We start from the raw sequence: 23,124 nt of genomic DNA, 5'->3' as shown, positions 1-23,124 counted from the left end.
GGTATTGCTACAGGCAACACATACTGCATTATCATTAAAAAATAACCATGTTCAAATATGCATGAACTAATTTCATCACTAAACTAGCATGTCTATTAACAAATAACCGTGCTCAAATATGCATAAAATGATATTATCACTAGGATATACAATTTTATAATTGAGTTTACAACAAATATAACATGTGACAATGTTACCTTTATCCAATTGTGCCAATCATGTGTTTTTAGGCCTGATAACTCTGATCCATCTCTTGTGAATAAGTTTTTTTAATGTTGCACCAAATCCAGAAGGAAATCTTATGCTTTTCATAGTAGAAATGATGTTTTCTGTCACATTTGATGTAAATTTCCATGGAGCATGAACATATGAGTTGTCTTCGTGCAACCACATGTTCGGCATGATATTGGCAACTGGAAGGTCCTTTCTTAACTTTATTTGTTCTTCAGTGTTATTTCCATTTAGATGTTTCCACAAGTACTCTGCCACATTTTTATCGATGTGCATAGTATCGAATAGGTGGGCTATTGGCAAGCTCTCATAATATTCTAAATTGTAGAAAATAGAGAGTCTTTTCATTCCTAGGGGAAGCCTGTCCCTTCTTTTTTGTCATACATCGCTTTCCACCTAGCAGGGTTCATCTTTATTGGCTTCCTCATTTTCATTTCCTTTCCATTGAACATATGTTTATCATGCACTCGATAGTGATGATTTTGTGGTAAGAATTGTTGATACTCATCATAGACAGTTTTATTGAGATCCCTTGACTACCTATGCAACAATTTTGGCCAACATGATGGACAGCCATGTTTCCCCTATGTTTGTAGTCCTAAAATAAGATTGGAACTCATATTTAGTAAATTCTAAAATGAATATAATAATTATAAATGTAATTTATATTATACTACCACAACAAATAGAGAGTCCCGGGGCATCATGAATTGTCTAGATAAAAATCGCATGAAATGGGAAGTTTCTATCATTGATAGGTTTTGATACATCAAAAATATTTACACCATACCATAATTCACGAAGCTCATCAATGAGGGGCTCCATGTATACATCCATGTCCTTTCCCTGATATTTCCCTAAGTGAACAAAGAGTTATTTATTAGGATTAACTAACTTGAAATATTTTTATATAATCTTCAAGAAAACATTGCATTCACATGTTCTAGTACCTAGTATGATAAGAGTTAACATTGCATGTTTCTTTTTCATTGCCATCCAAGGGGGGAGATTGTTGTTTATAATTAACACTGGCCAAACAGAATATGTTGTTCTAAGATCTCCAAAAGGATTTACGCCATCCATTGCTAGAGAAATTTTTGCATTCCTTAGCTCATTTCTGAAATGTGGCCATTTTACCTCAATATCTTTCCAACATTTAATATCTGCAACCATATGCATGACACCATCTTGGCTCCTCCCTTGTGCATGATGATCCATATATTTTGCCAACTCCTTTCGTTTGAACATTCTCTCAAACCTTGGCTTTAGTGGAATGTGTCATAATACTTTATAAGGAACCTTCTTGGATAATTGATCTTGACGATACCTATTTGTGTGACACTTTGGGCATTGTTGTAAATTTGCATTATTTCCATAGTACAATATATGGTCATTTGGACATGCATCATATGTCTTGTACTCCATTCCAATGTCTTTCATTATTGAAGATACTTCTCTATGAGAATGAGGCAACTTATTGTCCTTTGGAAGTATTTTTTTTGCCAAAAGGTCTGCATAGTGCAACAAATGGTTTTTATAAGTATACACAATATTCAAAACTTTTAAGACATCTAGAGAATTAATTTATAGGAATATCAATCCAACCTTAATATATCAGTAAAGAATGTGTTTGTCAGTCCATGTGTAACTGTGAAGTTGAACAACAACATAAGTGTCGCCAATATAGAAGATTCATCATTTGCATAAAGAGGTGTCCTAGCCAAATGAGCTAGGGGTGAATCAACAACTTCTTCAAAAGATATGTAGAAGTCTTGGATAAATTCATTGACACTAGCCTCATTTATCTGCGAGGTGGCTTCTTCCATAAATGTGTCTTGTCCTTCATCTTGAGAGTTGCTATTATCAATATCATCTGTTAGTTCTTCACAAATATTGGGAACTAGAAGCGGCTTTTCATAAATAAAAAAATCAAATGAAATGATCAATAATAATGTATTAAATAATGTGAATATTTATTTATTATAAGAATAACAATTTGTTAATTATAATGAACCTCTTCTATATAAACTCCATGTTCCAATCTATGGATACCAACAAGCCTTCACTTCTTTAGTTTCCTATTTTGGCACATTTTGCAACTGCAATATATCATTTCATTGAAGTATTCATTTATACGTGCAGTAGGTCTTGTTTCTTTGTTCATCTGAATATTCGGATTACGATGTGCTATTCCTTGAATGCACCATGTTTTTTAAACAATAAGACTGCAATTTTTAACTTGGGTATTACTTATTTTTCAAGAGAACATGACCAATGAAAAAATGTAGGGAGTGAATCTATGAATATGTAGTTTTTCAATGCATTTTTTGGCTCTTTGATCACTTGATTATTTTTACTTTTGTTTTTTGTTGTTTCAAGGTAGTGTTTAGTGCTTCTGTAGGAATTAGATATGAAAAAAATTGAGAACTAGGTTCAAAACCATGAACAAAATTCTACCAATGTGTTGAGTGAGCATTGAAGATTTGTCCAACACTTTGAGGCAAGCTGATGAGATTGTTCCAACAAGCATTTAATTAGTCACAAAAAAACTTTTGAAGTATCATTTTAAAGTTATTTCTAAAAAAAAATGCAACCTCTAACTAAATCAACAACATAAATAATACAAATACCAAAATCAACATAAATACCTGGTCTACCATTTTGTATAGAATAATGTAATAGAAATATTCAAAGAAAAGTTTGTGGACACTAGTTAGGATCATTACATAAATAAATATTGAAACATATGACAAGTAGGAACTTTACCAATTGGATAATCCTTTGAAGACCCCTGAGGTTACAGAGGCATATAATATAGTTGTGGAAAAGAATGAAGTTGAATATGGAGCATGCCAAGAAAGCTTTTTTATTTTTGATGGCATAACTGATGCAAGTCCAATTAGAGAACAATTTTTTGATATGGACAACAACGAAAAACATGAGTGATTCATTGACCCTACCAAAATTGAGGGAAACAATGGCTAGGAAGCTAGAGAGACCCAAAATTTCAAAGTTGGAGAAAATATACAGATTGTGGTGAGAAAGCAGGAACCTTCCCAGTTTGATACTCTGTTCAGGATCCCCGAGGGTATGGAGGGATATAATATATCTCCTTGTTTAAGCAGTTGATTTGGCCTGTACTCCAGTATTCCATCCAAAAGTTCAGGAACTTAGAAAAAGTTACAATATATCCCCTTGCTTAAGTATGAATGAATCTCTTCTAGAAGACAAGGATGCATGAAATCAACAACTTTCCTTGGATAATCCATTGAAGAGGCTTGAACATGGTGAGGGACCAGAATATGATACCCTAGTGAAAAATCTTGAGCTTATAGAAATTGATGTGACATCAGAGACTGATTATTTGTCACTGCATGTCCACTTGGAGACCATGTGTGTGTCATGGAGAAGGATGCTACGGTTTTGGATGGGACAGATCATTATGAAATTATTCCCCTCACATAAAATCCTATAGGATCTGCAGAAGTAGCTAAGGGTTATACTATTTTGGATGATATGAATGTTCCTAGTAAAGGGGATTCAAGAAGAACCAAACTTGTAGACAGGATACCGACTTTAAGCAATAGATTACAAAATTTGCAATTGGAATTACAAGGACCATTCCCTATATTGTTGATAAAGCAAATTTCCATATTATATGTGATTTTAGCTTACTGGTAAAAGCAAGTTGTGTGTTAAATGGACCTATTTCATGCTAAAGAATTAGAGTCTAGTGCAAAACACATGATCACATATCCAAGCAAAAGATCATCCCAGTGCATCTCCTAGAATGGTAGATATCAAGTGAAACAATGTGGCCATATATTGCACAGAAGTTGAATTATATAGCAATGAGCCAATGGGGAGTGCATTTTCATAAAAGGATGACCTCATTTCTCAAAACACACCCAAAGGAACTAGGATTGTTACAATGTTGTATGTTGGGTTAGGGTGCAACACTATCATGTTATAAGACACAATTGCATATAAAAGGTTATACTCCATTATTAATTTAAATTGTGATATTAATTTACAACTAATTATTGAATTTTTTGCATTACAACACTAAAAATAAAATATAATTGAGTGAAAAAGGTGGAACCAACATCACAAGAAAAACCCAATATGGTATGATGTCCTCTTGAAGAAACCAACCATGTCAAATGTGAGGAATATCAAGAGAGGATGAATGCAGAAAAACCCCTAAATCTTGCAGAAATGGTGAGGATCCTAAAGTAGAAACACTCCTAAATCTTGTAGAAATAGTGAGGATCCTAAAAGAAATACTCTAGAGCTATGTGATAGATTATGAAAGGATAGTCCAAGAGAGAGAAAGAACATTAGAATTGAATGCATTGTGGCTAGAAAATCTATGTGAAATTCAGAAGCAATTGCAACAAAGAGCTAATGATACCAATGATTAATTTCAAAGATAAAGATTCGTTGAGAGGTTAAAAAACACATATTATCTACAAATAAAATGAGGAAAATCACCTCCATAAAAGTACACCATGCTAAAAGGATAGATACATCTAGTAACAAATCATTATTTGATTCATCTAAGGTTGGGATAGTCAATTCATATGAGCTTCTTGGAAATGGTTCCAAGAGTGAATTACATAAGAAAAATAAAAATAAGCATTCTTGAACAAAACTTCCTTGAAGGAGAATAGATTCAAATCACAATAATGCAAGACTTTAGGAAATGGTACCAAGATGAGTTTCTTAGCCAAGATAAAACTATAATAGAAAGATATAACTGTGAAAAATACTAGATAGATACTTGCAAAACAAGAAACAAGAGAGAATAAAAAAACTAGGAAATTAACTAGTGAACGAGAGAGACAATTCAAATTTCTAATAAAATATAATAATATGTTATTGATGAAAATGAATGCAATATATAGAATCTGCTAGAGACCAATTAATTCAAATTAGGTTGGGGTTCCATGTTCATGCACTAGTATAATTCAAAAGTACTTTCCCTTGTTGGAAAACACGTTAAATTATACTCACAAACCCAAATATACCGTGAAAATAATCCCAATGCCTATATCTATACCATGAAGATAAACCCAATTCCTACAACTATACTAATGAATACAGCTACGCCAGGAAAATAATACCAATGCCAACATCTTTGCAAGGGAAATAAATCAAATTGAAAGGAAAATACCTGTGGAAAATAAACCCTTTGTTGTCTTCCTTGAAACTTCTAGCTTAGCTTCGAGTTCCTTTGCAAAATAACAGTGAAAGCCCTAGCATATAAAAACTAAAACAATTTGGTGCCAAAAAGATTTTTAGCCTCTACACCAAAGAAGTTTCGGTGGTTTCAACTATCTTGTTTCCATTTTAAGATGGCCTAGCATGCTGTTTCCTGTTGTTTCCCACTGAATCGGTGCCTATGTCTCCCACTTTTCCTAAGAATGAGGGTCTTAATATCTATCTCCTACCACCCACAAATAAAAGAGTATGTGCTCTACTGCTGTTAGGCCTCATGCCCTTAATGCCCATCACAGAAACGCTAGTCTCATGTCTCTCAAACATTGGTGTTTGTCTCTCCATTTTCTTGACAAACCCTCCAGTGCAATGGGGAAAATGAGGGAGAAGGTTTGGTTGATGACAAGGAGGAAGGTTTGGTTGTAGAAGCAAAGGTGTTGGTTCATTGCAATGTGGAGGAAGGTTTGGTTGATGAAGATGTGGCACCATTTTCCAGTGGATTCATAATGGAAATTCGTGGCAGGAATCAGGCAGGGAATGGAGTAGTTCCGCCAAGCCCACCGCTAGATTTCGTTCCATCAATTCCTCCCAAAAGCCCAATTTCTCGTGCTGTCTGGAGAATCCCTCTAGAACAAATCAAGGTGATTCTCTAGCCTCTCTTAGCACAACATGAAACAAAGTGACATTGGTGTGGCACTGTCACCATCTTCGTGAATCTGCAAACATTTCTCAATCTTTTTCATTCCTCTGTTCCTTGCAGAAACCCTCTCTGTTCCTTGAAACCCTCTATGTTCCTGTATATACTTTTGAATACAAATTGGCAAAAACAAAGTAATTAAGGTATCAAACCGATGAGTCATGATCCTTATATGAAAAGAAAAAAAGAAATGGCTCCAATCTCAAACCATGTCCCCCGAGCTAAGCATCAAATCTACGTAACATACCAAATCTGGGTCAACCCCACACGTAGTCCAGAGCTCTAGTTTATAACCAAACCAGAAATGGAAGAGCCAACCAGGGGTGCAAGTGTATGCGTGAACTAAAAAGAAACCCTGATTGTCGTCCTCGAGCTCTGAGGAAACCAGAAAATCTGAAATACTACTTTCTTCCAAGGAACTCTACAAACCACCATTCTAAGGCTGGCCGACAGAGGAATTATCCAAGGCTTTAGATTTCATAGACACGAAACCACTTGCAAAAATAAAAGCAACTTTCAAACTGCAAAGCCGCCCAAACCCTAAGCTATGAATAAGCCATAATCTTGAAAATCGAAAATCCACCGAGATCTTGAAAATCTGAAATCCGCTGAGATCATGGGGAGGCCACCTCTTATAGAATAAATATTGTGGTCTTAACCAGATGTCTAGCGAGGCCAAGGGTTTGTTTGCCTCGTAATGGCTTTAGAGGCCAGAAAAGAAATCCAAACACCTTGACTGTAGCTTTTCCAAAAGCCAATGTGGATAAGGAAATGTCCACATTAAATGCTTTATCCTACTTCTATATGATATTTTCCTGAGGAGCTTACACTTTCATAATAAATTTTATTGCAATACATGTTTTGCTATGTATCGTCACTCGTTGTTCAGGTTGTGGCGTTGGGGAATTACATAATTCATATTGGGCTGACTAATATTTTCTATGTGGAAATAATCCTTATACCCTCTCTTTGAGTGTTGTGTTTATTACATTGGTGAAAACATTGGTTGCATTAGTGGAAAATATTCACTTATGAAGGAAAATCTAGTTACGACGTAAGGCGTTCCCCTCTGAAATAAGCTCCCCCAATTATCACTGTGTACTTTTCTGAACCATTCGATTAGATGTTAGACGATTGAAAAATTCCCAACCATTGGATGAATAGTTAAGATAAGAAAAAACCTAATAGTTAGTTTAGGTTAATAGTTAGTTAGTTTAGGTTAGTTATTTATGTTCTTTTCCGCATAGTTTTTTTCCTGCTGCACATAATTGCCTCAAATGTTTTTCCTGCTGCACAGAATTGCATCAAATGTTGCTGAATAGGCCATGTCTTTGAGCATCCCATTCTAGGAGCTTGATGATAACCCCAACATTGATCTCGCCATCGATGGAGGCACTGATGGCAGCGCTGACGAAGTCATCCCGGAGCTCAATCTCACCCAAGGCTGCAGTGGCAACCTATCTTTCTTCTGGCTTGACAGAGACCTCTACAAATAAGTATAATATTTACTAAATTAATTAGTTACAAAACTGTAGTGCTGAACAATTTATGTAGAACTTAATTTAATAGAAGTTCTGTTTATGAAAAATATAATGAGAATTCTTTTCATGCTAAAGGAATGTGTTAAACCCTCTTATATTGGTATAACAAAATTCTGCAGATAAATATGGATATATGTTACTGCATTAAATTTCTTAGCAGATAGTTGTTACCTTTGGGTAATTACAGCGCATGTAAATAATTCTGTTTATGAAAATTAATGTGTAATTCCTTGATGAATATTGCTTACACAATTATAATATTGTACAAATGTGTCTTAATTGTAAACTAAAATGGAAAACATCGAGGGAATTTATGTTAAACCTCTTGTAGTAACAGTACAACTACAAGGCAGTTCTGGACTGATCCAGGCCTGTCTAAATAGTTGTTTAAGAACCCATCTAACAAGTCGTTGTAAAAAAAATTCTACCCTTATCGAGGGTAAGGGTCCATGGCAATCCACACGTTGTTCAATTAACTGTTCATTCTGGAAACTTTAAACCTATAAGAGGGTACTATTAACAGGTAGCGAAATACTTCCAAACCCTAAGAACTGTAAACCAAAGAGCCAAGGTCTGTTGTTGGGTTTGAGACTAAGGTACAATCGAAGTGAAGGAAAACGTTTTTAGAGACAGGCCAGTTAAAAACTTAAATTGTTCTAGACTTTACTAGACATAATTCCTTTAACATAAGGGATTAAAATTTAAAAAAAAAAAATAGAGAAGAATGAGGACTGGAACATTTGTTACCTAGCCACCGATTTGAAAATGAAAATATTATGCAGTGAAACAAATAATCATACAGGCCGACTTTTGGCTGAAGTATGTATTGCAAATACACTATAGAAATGAAAACATAGATAATATCATGAAAACGAGTTAATTAATGTGATGGTAAAGAGGGGTGAAATATGCCTTTTCAATGGAGATTAATTGAGATTTAAATGTTCAAAACAAGAAAATGCATTGATGCACAGTTCATAATTAAATTACACTGCATTCAGATTAAAATTTAGAAATACAATTAAATGGCAACGCCAAGAAGCTGTGGCCTCGACGGCTAAATCATAACAAGTAGTCTATTACATATTCTGTTGTAAAAACCGAACTCAAATAGAACCCCTGCAAGGGTTTCAAAATAGTACCCAGAACTGTAAGTTTTTCCTAACCAACATACAGAGGTTATATCTAGCCTCAGAATGCCAACTTGTGGTTGAAGATGGTAGAGGCACTGCATCCATTTCGAACCACCCATTTGGAGAGTGAGTTGCTGAAGTCTTGCAGGAAAGAGAAAATTGAATTAGGGTTTCCAAACTCTTTAAGAGGAAAAGCTAAACATGGGTACATACCTCTGTCTACAGAGGAATGCAAAGTATCCCTCGTGAATCTAAACCCTCATGAAAGAGGTCTCAACCTAGTCGACCGAGGTGGCAGAACCTATCACCTCCAGACGGCGAACACTGTGTGTCATGGATAGACCCGCATTTCTGATGGATACATGGATCTCCTCGAGTTTCATTTCGGGAGTTTCCAGTTCATGCAGTTTCGAACTCATGACATTCTATGCAAGTAGCTATGACTATTTCCAAATGAAAGCATAGGTCCATCACAAATTCATCCTAAATCCGTCAAATTCAAATGGGTCTGAAGAAATAAAAGCACTTACCTTCAAAACGTGGCTACCCAAATCATGCAATATATCAAACAATGGTTGTCCAATCGAAAATAGTCACCGACCCAATTGTATATAACAGAGCCCTTGTAGATATGAAGAATCCCTCTTGCTGCAATAGAAAAAGCAAACCTCCCTGCTGCTGTAATAGAAAAACTATGATAGGTTTACCGCTTGAAAGACAAAGGAAAGCAAAAATGTTAACACTTAGAATCATGAGCAGAGGTATTACCGTGCCTGGTGGCAGTAGAAAACTAGCTGGGAACCTACCTCTATAACCCCAATGGTGAACTGGTTGCAGAGCTATTCTCTTAGTCGAATCATGAAGCAAATGGAGGTGTTTTCCTTGATTCCCCTGGGGTCGTTACCCTTACCACGCCTCGACAATCCTAAGTCATCAAATAATCTTGGCATAGATCAACCGCGGAGGTAAACCCATGTGGCAAGATGCCCGTAGGTACATATGGAGGGTGGGACAGGAAGGTTAGATAACCAACCCTCACGCTGGACTGTGTTAGTTATGTTCAGTTTTATGGCTTGTGCTTTCCTTCATTTAAAGGCTTTAAATATATAAATACAAACTAAAATAGTGACCTGAAAAGTTAATGGATGGTTTTTAAATTCCCTTATTTATTTTGTGTTATATTAAACTAATGCCATGAACAGTTAAAGGATGCTTTCCACATTCCCTTATCATGAAAGGTTGATTAAAAAATAAATTCATGTTTACGGATTAATATAAAAAAAAAAAAAAAAAATTATAATTATATCTATAAAAGCCTTAAAAAAATTTAAAATATTCATTTCTGAATTGAAAAAAAGACTAAATTAAAAGAATAAAAAAATAAAATAAATTTAAAATATTCATTTTTGAATTGAAAAAAAAAACTAAATTAAAAATAAAAATTCATTCTCTTTTTATACATTATTTTTTAAATTTGATGAAATATTCATTAATGTAATAAAAAAAATGCATATTATTATTGACTCGATGTAGACATTGCAAAGATAAACGTTCGTTTTATCTATTATTACTACGATTGCAATTTGCAAAGAACCCTTTCTTTGGTTTTTCAATTTTTGCTATTAGTGGGCATAAAAAGAGACGGACATGGTTTTCAATTAAAATATTGCTAACATAAATTCGTTATAATGAATTTATTAATTACTTACCAAATTGGAAGGTTAGAGAGTCCTTTCATCTTAGCCTACATTTGTTCTTCCATCCATAATGCAATCATATTGCAAACTTGTTATTAAAATACAAGGCGTAAAAACACATCTTATTTATATGGCTGCAATTTTATATAACATATTGGTGAATATTGAAGATTAAAAAGGAGAGTTTTGAGATTGTTGAATATTGAAGATAAAAAGGAGAGAGTTTTGAGATTGTGTTATATAAATCTGAAACTTTAAATTATCATTTCAAATCTGTTTGAAAGTTTCCAAGCATATATTTCTTTTATTTTAAATAATTTATTTTCATTTTTTTTAATAATATAAACTAAAAATAATTAAATTTAATAATTTTTACAAAATCATTTAATAATCTAAAAGTCTTTGCATTATGGTTTAAGGAATTTATTTTTGTTTGTGTAAAAAGAGAAATTACATTGTAGTTTTAAGTATTGAGGGTTATGGATTTGTAGTATGCTCTAAAACTAATTTTGTTTCGCTAAAACTTTATTTTCCTTGGACTTAAGGAAACATGTTAATGGCTCATCACCCAAAGGAGTAATTCCAAGTAGCATGGTTCTTCTTAAATAAAAATGATGAGTCACCCTGCATTAGTCAATAGTGGCCAATAATAACTATCCGCACTAGTAATTTGACAACTAAGTTATAATGAGTTTCATGAAATTTAAGAAACATATAAATACAGGTTAAATGAGATCATGTTTCATGGTATAAAATGTTATCTAGTATTATGCTATGTTATTCGTCGTTGCAATAATTAAATATATAAAAGGTAATAAAAATTTTAAAGTAAATTGGACATGATATGATAGCTACTAAATTTCAGTCCTCATTGATCTGCTCGAGCTCCTCTCATCAAATTTGCTAATGTGACGATATATTCTTTGTTTCAATGATACAGGATGGCCTCATGAATAAATTTGTGGATAAACCTACACATGTAGTGCTTAAATACTATAATTGGCTCTGAAAACCTAGATAGGGGTCTAGATAACATCAGATAAGATAAGATAATTATATTTATGTCCAACTATTGACCACAAAGTATGTCAAAGGAACTGTTGAGTACATTGATGTATATACAAAGCGGGAGAACCAAATGGCCTACTATCAAAGATATAATGCATGAAGTAAATCAAAGATGCAATGCATGAAGTAAATCAAAGATACAATGAATGAAGTAAATCAACATCTCACCCTAGTAGAGAAGATCTGGGAGCTAGTAGGTCTGAGGATCAGACCCATCTCTACTAACATCTGAGGCTGAATGAATAAGAAACTCAATAAAGTTTGTTGACCTAACTAAGAGCCGATGGCAAGTACAGACTGTTGACTAAGTCAAATCATGGGGGGGTTCACACACTATTTTATGTTGGAGGACCTATTCTGTCTCCCAGGGACGGATCTAAGATAGAACTTCTAGTCAAATATTGTGTGGTAGGGTGAGGTCCCACAGGTCCTCATTGATTTGTAGTCTGGATATGTACTTGTATCAATTCATCTCTTGGTGCCCCTGTCTAAAGGTAGTACCCTAAAAAATGTTGAATCCTCTGTGTGGGGTCTGGTCTAATGGGAGGCTAAAGAATATACACTTGAAACCTAAGACCCTTCTACATATATAGGGCCAAAAATATCTGATCGGGGTGCTTGAAAAGGTCAGTGAGGGTTCGAGAATCTCTGAACAAGCAATGAAACATTCCTCTGATCTCGTAGTAGATGGGGCATCCAAGGATGAAGTGCACCTCAATCTCCACTTCTTGTAAATGACATACCTGTCAAAGTCTGTCTAGTCTATCCACTTGGTGGTCTATCTCTACCTGAAGTCTATGAGAACTTACTCTGAACTAGACTAGAGGAATTCAAAGAGCATGCATCCAGTGGTGAAACATATACTGGGGTCGAACAATGAGATTGTCTCTCAACTCTAAGAAGTGATCAGCATAGAAGGCCATCTTTGGGCGCAACCCTCCTAGAGGATTTACCCAGGTGATCTGGACAAACTGCTTGTAGATTTCCTCCCTAATGATCCTGTTTGGCTCTTGTCTAGTAGGTAAAACATGACCAGGAGAAATTAAGGAATATTATAAAGGAGGGAGACGATTCAACTGAATTCCCACTAACTCTAAGATGTTTCAAACTCCTATAAACCAACATTTTCTTCCTAGAACAAGGAGGTATGTCACTAGCACCAAGTTGTCAAAAAATTGGTTCTTTTGAGTTGCCAACCACTACAGATTCTTTTTCTGATCTCAGTGATGATTGCACCCACAAAAATTTTGAAGCTTAGATCAACAACATTGACATTAGGTAGACCCCAGATACCTTGACCTTCCACCTCTGAGAATGTTTCTATCGACTCTATTTAGATTATACATAGGAGGGGCATTTTTACATCATTATTTTTGGTTATTAATAAGATTTCCAACGATGTTATATTGTATTTTTAATTTATAAGTGAAAATGTATTGTATAATTAAAGAGAAGTTAACATAATTTACAGAATTTAAGCACTTTTGACCAAATCAATGGTAATATGATTGGTGTCCCTTATTTTCTTCCTAGAACAAGAAGTTATGTCACTAGCACCAACTTGTCGGAAAATTGGTTGTTTTGAGTGGCCAACCACTACAAATTCGTTTTCTGATCTCACTAATGATTTCACCCACAAAAATGTTGAAGCTTAAATCAACAACATTGACATTAGGTACACCCCAGATAGCTTGACCTTCTACCTATGAGAATGTTGCTATCGATTGTGAAACATTAATCTTTGGCAATCATTGCTACTAACTGTTTAGATTATATATATGAGAGGGGCATTTCTCCAGTGGAATAGTTTCCAAGAATAATAAAGCAGTGCAAGTTCAGGTGGATTATAATTTCCAACAACATTCTGAAATTGTTGGAGAAAGAAGAACTATTTTATTAGAGATAATAATTTTAACTTTGGTTGTGCATGAGATGATTGTATTCATATTTTGTAAGGCACTTCCAATCTTAACATTGAACAGGTTACTTGTGGAGAAGGCCATGGAATCAGGTAAAATAGTTTCATCAATATTTTAAATAGACAAAGGATATGACCATTCAATGTAGTGCATTGACAATAGATTTTTGTTATTAGTATATAGTGTTTATCTTCTACCTATGCATGCAATTTTCTTTATTAATTCTTATTTTCAATGACCATTTACATTTATGCCTTACGTTGTTTCTTTTGCAACATTTGGTGCAAATGCTAGTTAATCCTCCTCCATATGCTTAAAGCAATCAACGGTGAACATTGTCGCATCCTCAAGATTGATGAAACCTCAGAAGCATCATATGCATGATGTTTATGCTAAGACGAGCCCCAAAATGTGATTTAGTCAGATTCAAGATTACTTCCAAAAGTCGAATCAAAACTGCATCAAAAATCCCATGAAAAGCTCGCATAAAATTTGCCAAAATTTTCTAATGAATTTGGTGTCTAAAACTCCTAAACCTATAAGCAAATCGAGTTAGCTCCATAAATTAAAAAAACAAATCAATTTTGAAGCTATAAATCAACTTTAAAACCCTCTCAGCCGCCTCAAAATATATTTTGATTCAAGCTTAGGCCCAAAATCCAAAAAAAATATTAGACAAGTCTTAATAGAATCTCATTTTAAAATAGAGGTTGATCCTTAAAACCCTAGCCATTTGTGTGAAGGAGGAAATGGCTAAAGATGAATTCAATTTTCTTAAAATATGGCTTAGATCTACCTGCAACAAATAGATTAGATGATTGAATTTGAAGTCACAACCTTTCCTCTTTAGATATGTAAAGCGAAACAAAAGATATGACGAGCCATGGTGTTCCACAATTTTTTAGGGGTGACAAGGTTTTAATGTTGAGATAAAGGAGTCCTCCCCATGATACTCTCATGCCAAACGTTTATATGCTCATTATTTATTGGAAATAAAGTTAGTTACAAACGATCACAATCATTAATTATTCATTGGGCACCAAACAAATGAATTGGACCATGGATGTTACGTACGCTCACAATCATCCACGATAAACTATGATTATTAGCCACTCTGCAATCAAAAGCACAATGCAAGGACAACATGTATCCATCTTGGAGGACAGTGGGGAAACCTAAAATTTTATTGATGCACAGTTGGTGGAGTGTAGAGGCATTCATAGATTGATATATATGTTGAACAACGTGGGTGAGAGAGGATGCCCATGCTTCACCTCAGTTGTCTTCTTGATTGTTCGTTAGATATGTTGAGGATATGGTTGATGGGACAAATGTTGAGGATATGGTTGATGGGTCGATATTGAAGTCAAAATCCTCCCTTAACCCTTTAGCCAAAAATATGTCTCCTCAAGTATCTCCAATAATATCATATGAAGAGTCATAATATTTAACTTGGAATTATGGCCCACCATGATCATCTAATAATTAGTTGAAATAGAAGTAGACCCCAATTTAGGGATTGGGTGGATCATATGGTGGGAATATGCTAGTGGAAACCCTAAATAAATGACTTGAAACCCCCTTGATTTTCTAGCTTGATGGCATTCATCTCCCAAATTTCTTGTTGGATACACAAGTCCTGAAAACATGACAAGGAAGATGAGAGGAAGTTGACAACGACACTTGGTTGTTGTAGAACATCATAAAGTGCATCCACATGGATGAACATGGAATGGGAATTAAGGTCATAAAGTCATAAAGGTCACAAAGGTGCATCAAAATATTTTTGGAGTGTCCCAAAGGTAAATATACAATTCTTGTCTCGTATAAAATAAAATATACATTTATTGTGGTGATAGTATCCATAAGATTCTTAAAACTAGTGGTATAGTGTTTGGCAATGAATGAATAAGCAAGAAAAGGGGGAAAGTACCTAACAAATATGGTTAGAGTATGCATCAAATTCCCCATCCTTGAATGAAATGGTGGTTTACACAGGGCTCATGAGAGAATATGGGATGGAGGGTAGATTAGCATGGTCAGAAAATGAGAGAAGGGTTTTATGTACTAAAGGAATATGGGATGGAGGTTATGTCTATGTTCAGGGACGCTTTTAGCTTTTTTGACAAGGATGGAGGTGGATGTATCACAACAAAGGAGCTCAAGACAATAATGCATTCTTTGGGTTGAAACCCAAATGTATATTGGAAGTGGTCCAAATGTTTTATATTCAATAATCCAGTCTCGAATACAATCAACCACAAAAGAGTAGTTATAATCTTCCTGTAAATGCAACATATTAAATACACCATTCCAAAATGATTTTTCTGAGGAGAATCAAAGAAATAGATGAGTCTGGCTATCCATCGCCTCCATACATATTAAACAAAAACCAGGCCCACTCTGTCCTTTACGACACATTGTCTCATGCCAAGATGAAGCCAAAAATATACATTTACTGATATTCTTAAGCAGAGCAAAAATATGAAGCTAATATACAAAGATTTTCTGAAGGACTACTTGAACTAGAGTCAACTTACCTCCTAGGGAGAGCCACCTCTGTACCCATGATAAAAGTTTACGGTGGATTTTCTCTATAATTAAACTCCAATCCTTAATTCCATAACAATTAGGTTGGAGCATAAATCTAAGACTTTCAAAATCTGCATCCAATGCAGTGGAGATAACACCAAAACTATGATAAATCTCCAGTACTAATGCATCATCTCAGTAAGTAGAAATCATATGAGATTTATTATTATTCAGAAGGAGTGAAGATACCAATCTAAAGAGGTCAATCTACCAAATAGTAACACATCATCGACAAATATCAAAGAAGTAGTTGTGACTTTTCTACTACACAATTACATTTAATCCATCTACCTCCACACTTGCAACCAAAATTACTTCCCTTGTGAATTTTGTGACTAATTCTTCCACAATCCAATATTTTATCCTCAACGTCTTCTTCTCACAAAAGTTTTCATAGATACTTTTAAGTAGGGATATTGTCTACTAACAAATATTCTGTAATTTTCCTCCACCATCCTTGTAGAAACTATGGTGTAGAGTTGCAACTACTTATGAAGTTTTAATCAAAATCACAAGACAAAAACCTACTCTATTGCTCTCTTGAAGTTAATTCACACAAGTTAACATCATCCAAGTTGTTTGTTGATGTGGAAATTTGAATTTTTTCAATTTAATCAAGGAAAAATCAAATTGAGAATTTATTGTTTCATTTTTCAACTCCTGGTCCATTGGAATGTATTACTTTCACTATGAACTTGGCATAGTTCACATGTTAAGTTCATAAGGTTTTGGGCTGATGTGGTTCTATGTGTTGTGTATATAAATAATAGGTGTCCAACTCTTGCTATTAGAAACAAGACTCCCTATGAAATGTGGTATGGCCACATTCCTTCTGTGAGGCATCTCAGGGTTTTTGGTTCCTCATATTATGCCTTCATACCTAAGGAACATATAAAAAAACTCAATGCAAGGAATTACAAATATATCTTCTTTGGGTACTCATACCTCCAAAGCATACCATCTCTATGATGAAGTGAATAAGAAGTTTATAATATCTAGAGATGTGATCTTTCTTGAGTCTTCCAAGATTGACAATGTTGTTGAGTGGTAGCTTAATCGTTTGGATATATTCGAACATGCAAGTATTTTCAAGAGTTTGATAGTGATATTCCACATCTCCTTATCTTAGCTCTATAATTTCTATGAAGAGCCTTGAAGAAATCAGGTTGAAGTAAATTCCTTCACCTGATTTGTCAGGAAAGAGCTACGAGACTATTGGCAGCAGGTAGCCAAATCTGACAAACGGTGAGGGTACATGAAAGACGCAAAGCAAGGATTAATGCAAATGAGTAATGCATAGGAGTGCATTGAATACATACATATCATCAAACATCTTTCATCCAACTTAGGATGCCTTGCATCGTGCCTGGTTAGTCATAAGATCATGTTGGTCACAACCTCAGTAGCTTAAATAAACAAGTGGTAATACTCTTCATCTTCTAAGCTATGTAATAAACAAGTGAAAGGGAGCAAGACACATAGATCAAACACATGGAATGACTTTCAGTTCTTGCAGCCATGAATGTCATTGAAGACAGAATGATACGATAATGATAAGCAAACTTTTAAGCTACATTAAGAGGTGTATTTCAAAAGACGTGCTTTGTTTTCCATACCTAGCCCCCAAAGGGTTATGCATCAGATGGAGTCTTCATGCGGTCCTAATATTCTATCATACCTTGGGTTTCTTGGTCTACTTATTTTTCTCCTTAGCTTCTTGAGAGTCATCTATCATGTCATCTTTCTTCATGCCCCGTGAGAGACATAATTGTGTAGTTTCAATGGGCAGTGACTGTTGCGGGATGAGGCCTTAGGAGGACACATTTACACAATTTTAGGATGTAAGGCGCTACTTGGGACATGGCCCTCGGAGGACAAATCTATGCAATTTCAGGATGCAAGGTAGACTAGGTAGTCATGGGACAAAACTGCACAGTTTTTGGAGACAGTGGGTTCCAACTGAGGGAAGGACACTGGAGGAAACTACTGCACATTTTTGAATGGTAAGGGAGGTTGGGATTTCTGCACATTTCACGGTTCAAACAAGCAACGGAAAAGCTTGAGGGTTACAGATGTGAAGTGTGTAGTTCAAGAAAGTTGGATGAGGCTAGGTTGCTAAGGAAACTCTGAAATTTAGCTAAGTCTGGGATCAGTGGAACTTATGTGAATAGTGATAAAACTTCACTATGATCACACACTTGAAAACTTATCGATACAGCATAGACCATCCAGAACATATAACACATACTTCACTTAATGCAACAACCTTTGTGGCAGCTTACGGCAAGTGTGGCTTCGATTATGGACTTTGGGAGGATAAAGGCGACACTTGTCCAGACTGTCTTTTAGATCATGCCAAAAATTATCCTTATCTCTATAGTGATTGAGTACATAGATGTTGTAGATGATAATGGCTTGCTAATCTGCTTTATTTTCCAGAGTTGTTTTGATCCAATGTTGATTTATTGTTTCCGAAATACAATTCCATATACCTTGATTCCAAATTGTTGTTATTCCTCCTCAGGCTCCTCTTGCCTCACTAATGCTTCCTCTATACTGTCTCTGCTGCTCAATGACTTTATTCATTTCCTTGTGGTTTTGTTTTGTTTCTTGTAACATAATAATTCCTAGCTTCTCAGAAATGATAAGATCCCTTAGGGCTGCTACCTTATAGGGGTGCCCAAGTCCCCTGATGTTCCAAGATAATATTTTCATCATTGGATATGAGCTATGTGGGGAGGTGCTTGCCCCCCTTGGTCCTTGTTGATTGCCTTTTTGTCATGCTTCCCCAGGATATAAGTTTCTATGGGTGTCTGCGCTCCCATTGCTATGTCCTTTTGCGCGTTCTCATCCCTGTGCTGCTTAGCAAATTTCCTACCTGGGCTAGGTTTCTTGGAGGTTTCACTAGAACCCCCGTGATCTTTAGATGAGCTTCTGGTGATTCTGTTGATGGGAGGATCAAGAAGAGGCTAAGATGAAATAGTAAGAGGAAATGAGGATTTGATAGTGTCTTGGCATTTGCTTTCAAGGAGAGGGGGCTCCTGGGGATCAGGAGGAGAGTGGGGGGATGAGGGGTCTTCTTCCTCCAAAGATTCGAAGGGGTTTGATGTAGAGGGAAATGGCTGAGTCAAGATGGGAGGGAAGGAGAAGGATGCAAGTTGGATTTCTGGGGGAGGGTTTGGTTTTGGGCCAGACTATTTGGGGTTTGATTTTATTTTTTTTGACTTGTTCCTTTGTGTCTTCACTAGCTTCAGCATTTTCATTCATTTCATTTTCTTTTAAATTACTACACCTATTAGAAAAATGACCATATTCATGGCATACCTTACATTTGAATTGGATTTGTTTGTATTCCAGGTATTGAATATGGGTCCATTGGTCCACTTTGATCTTGTTTGCTTCCAGAAGGCCGTTTCCTAAGTCGAATCTAACACAGATCCTTACACATGCATGCATGTTGTCCTTTGGTTCACATCCGTTGATGTATTTTCCGACAGCGTTCCCAATGGTTTTGACTGATTCATCTACCCAGCAATGAAGAGGAAGATGGGGAAAGCGAACCCAAACCGGGACTGCATTACGTATATCAATTTCTGGGTTGAAGTTAGGGGACCATCTGTTCAGATAGAGACCTTTCAAATCCATGAAGTAGGGACCATTTCTGAAGATGAGATTCCAATCTTATTGGCTTCAAAGAGGAATGTGCAGTAACCCCTTCCACAGAATCTTATTGTGAGTTTTCCTTGGATGTTCACATTCTAGTTGCACTCCACCCATTTTTATACAGCTCTGGGAGAGGGCCACAGGCCAGTAAATTATCCAACTAGACCTCTCTCTTCTAGAGAGATCGCTGCCTTCCTTGGGAGACTAGGGGGAAGGGAGATTTCTGGGATGTCAGCCAGTTTCTTGACAAACTTTGAAGCTATGGGTTTGTTTCGGATGGTAGCATTTTCAAAAATGAGAGAGACAAAGATCTCAGCCTGGTCTTCATTGTCTTCCATCTAGGAGGGGTCGATCCCAGCCATGGAAAGACCAAAAGGGAACCAGTCACAGCACTGGCTGGAGGAGGAGGGCGGAGCCTGGCTGTGGGGGTGCCAGGGAGGAAGACTAGAGGCCCAGCAGTAGGGGTTGCCAAGTGGGAGGCCTGCAGAGGGCTGAAGGAGGTGAGGTTGCAGGGGTGCGGGAGCTCTGGTTCAAAATCTCGTGCGCAATCAAAATGTCGACATTGGAGCTTGTAAATTTTTGCGCCTTCTGGTGGTGTGAAATTTCTCCATGTCTCTGTTATCAGGTTATGAAAATCGAGGTGATTCAGCCAAAAGGCTTCAAAGCGAAAGGGCCTACGAACATTGTCTCCAAGTCTTTGCCAATGAAGCCTAATAGGCTAATGGTCCGAGCTTGAGAGTGGCAATATAGTGGCCAAGAGATCCCTGCTAAGATGTATTGCATTATGAGAGATCAAGAATCTGTCTAACCGAGATGAAATTTGGTGGGCATCTACACACTTGCTGTTCCAAGTATAAACGCCATTGTTGAATTCCATATCTATAAGCCTATTGTTATGAATGTAGTTTTTGAAGTGCGTGCTTTCACAGTCCAGCTTGATCCGTCCTCCTCTTTTTTCCTCCAATCTTGTAATCATGTTGAAGACCCCTCCTGTGATCCAAAGTGGGTGGGAGCTTTCTCAATTGATCTCAGTTAGGGTGTTCAGTGTGTCTACTTTGTTTGTTGCCTCCTGGGGGAAGTAGACATCAGCTAAGTGTCCATGAACATTTGTCCCTGTTAAATGAAACTTGGCCTGAATAAAGTGCTTTCTGGCATGTATGTTAGTAAGTGTTATAGCTCTATCATCCCAAACGATGGATAGCCCTCCTGAGGCTTCCATCACAACTTCTTTACTTCCTGGCCAAGCTTTGGCAAGGATTTGCTCCAACGTTGTGGAATTACACTTGGTCTCCTGCAAGAAGAGAATTTGAGGTTTTTCCTATTGTAGCATGTTCTTAATTAATCATCCCTTCCCTGGGCTATTGAGCCCTTTGATGTTCCATGAGATGAGCTTCATGATTCATGATTGGGAAGGGGATTATAGTATTTGGTGAGCTTGGAGTATCTTCCAGATTCCAACAACATCTCCCCTATGCGGATGGTTCTCTGAAGATCGGGTTTCCATCCTTGTTTCTTGTTGTCTTTGAAGATATTTCTTCCATCCCACTGACTACCAGTTTGGATGCCTAATGATCTTTGCTTCTGTGCTCTTGAGAGAATTACTTCTAAGTTCTCTAGCTGTTGCTCAGGAATTTTGTCATATTCCTTTTTCTTACAAGCCTATTCAAGTCCCAATATATCTATATCTCTGATGTCGAAGCTCTCTGGTTCCTCTTCCATGTGTTGTACTATTTCCTGCTCTGCCTCTATATCATCAGCAATCGTGAGCTGCATCTGAGTGTTATCTACCTCCATACCTTGAGCAATCCTTTTCTGCATGTTATTGGGAGAGGGCGTTTTGGTGTCTGCGGGTTTCTTAGAAGTGAGGGCTTTCTTTAAGCTCGATGGAGTAGAATGGGCGGAAGTCTTAGGAATGGCATCAGGTTGTTTCTGATTATCTAAAATATGAGCCTTTGGCTGGAGAAGGATTTCAAAGATGTTGCTTGTTGAAGGTAAGGAGGTGCTGGTGACAGGTTTTTGACTGAGGTAGAGGGCTTTTTATGGGTCTTTTTGTGATTGGGAAATTTTGTGAACCCATCCGGGTCGGATTTGTCCATTGAATGGGTGGTCGTGGATTTCATATTGGAGGGATAGTCTCAGAATAAATGGCCTAGGGCATGGCATTTTTGACAACAAAATGGTACATGCTCATAATCTATTTTTTGTAACCATTCATAATCATCATGGTAGAGGCTTACCGTGTCCAAGAGAGCTTTGTTGAGGTGCATGTATACACATATCCACACATAGGAGGTGTATCGCTTCAGCTTTGTCTCCGCTGCCACTTTGATGAATTCACCTAAACCATTCCCAATGTCTCACAGAGAGTCTTCATCCCAATACTCTAGAGGGAGAGAATAAAGGCGCAACCACAGTGGGGCCCAGCTCAAATCTTCTTTGTCCAGGCTTAAGCATTCGATCCATCCTCTTAGGTATAGTCCTGCTGCGTTGAAGAAATATGGTCCTCCATCCAATACCATGTTTCAGTCCTCCAGACAACTGAAAATGGTAGTAAAGAAGCCCTTAGGCCCTAAATGCATTTTTATATGCCCTTTTGGCTTCCATTTGGCTGTGATCTAGATGTGCAAAGCTTTCTCCGTTGGCCAAAGGCCTATGAACTTTCATATCAAACCATGATCCATCATAAACTAGATCTGAGTGTTGATGCATTGACTTGGGAGCTCGATTTTTGGACTGTTAACTTCTACCAGCTTGCAAGTGTTTGACATCACTCGTGGTTCTTCATTTGTGATGTTCTTCGTTGGCGTATTTTCATTCTCTGTTGTTATATCTTTTGGATGGTCCATCCTAACATTTTCAGTCTTTCACAGGCCGTTTTCGATATCAGCGGGGGGAGGCATCATGTCCTCCCCCTGAGGGGATTCCATTGCATGATAGTTGTTCCTTATTGTGTTGTAGCTGCCTTATGGCTGAAGGTTAATGGCAGAATGATGCCGTCTATGAAGGTCTGCCAGTTGAAGAGCAACATCAAACCCTAAGCGCTCCACTTTCCATTTTATTTTTTTTGACATAAACAGTTAGTTTTTATTTAAAATTCGGCAAATCAGCTGCCAAGGACTTTAACACTAAAACCCTGTATTTCGTTGTTACAGTCGGTGGGGAAAGAAGATTTTTCTTTTGAATAGTCCGTTGAATGAGTTACACTGTGAATGCAGATAGAGGCTTGAAAAAGAAATTGATTTGGTTTCAAAATGGCGCGTTGAAATTTCGTTGCTTTTGCTTTCCATGACGTAGCTCTGCTTCCTAGCTTGCAGAGAGGAGATCCAATATGCCAGAGTGCCTGATCATCCCAAGAATCACTGT

Source organism: Pinus tabuliformis, chromosome X (genome assembly GCF_031772625.1).
Source record: "Pinus tabuliformis cultivar Carrire ecotype Pingquan chromosome X, CPIR1, whole genome shotgun sequence".
Taxonomy (NCBI): Eukaryota; Viridiplantae; Streptophyta; class Pinopsida; order Pinales; family Pinaceae; genus Pinus; species Pinus tabuliformis.
The sequence above is the reverse complement of the archived record's forward strand: the minus strand, read 5'-3'. Positions refer to the sequence as shown.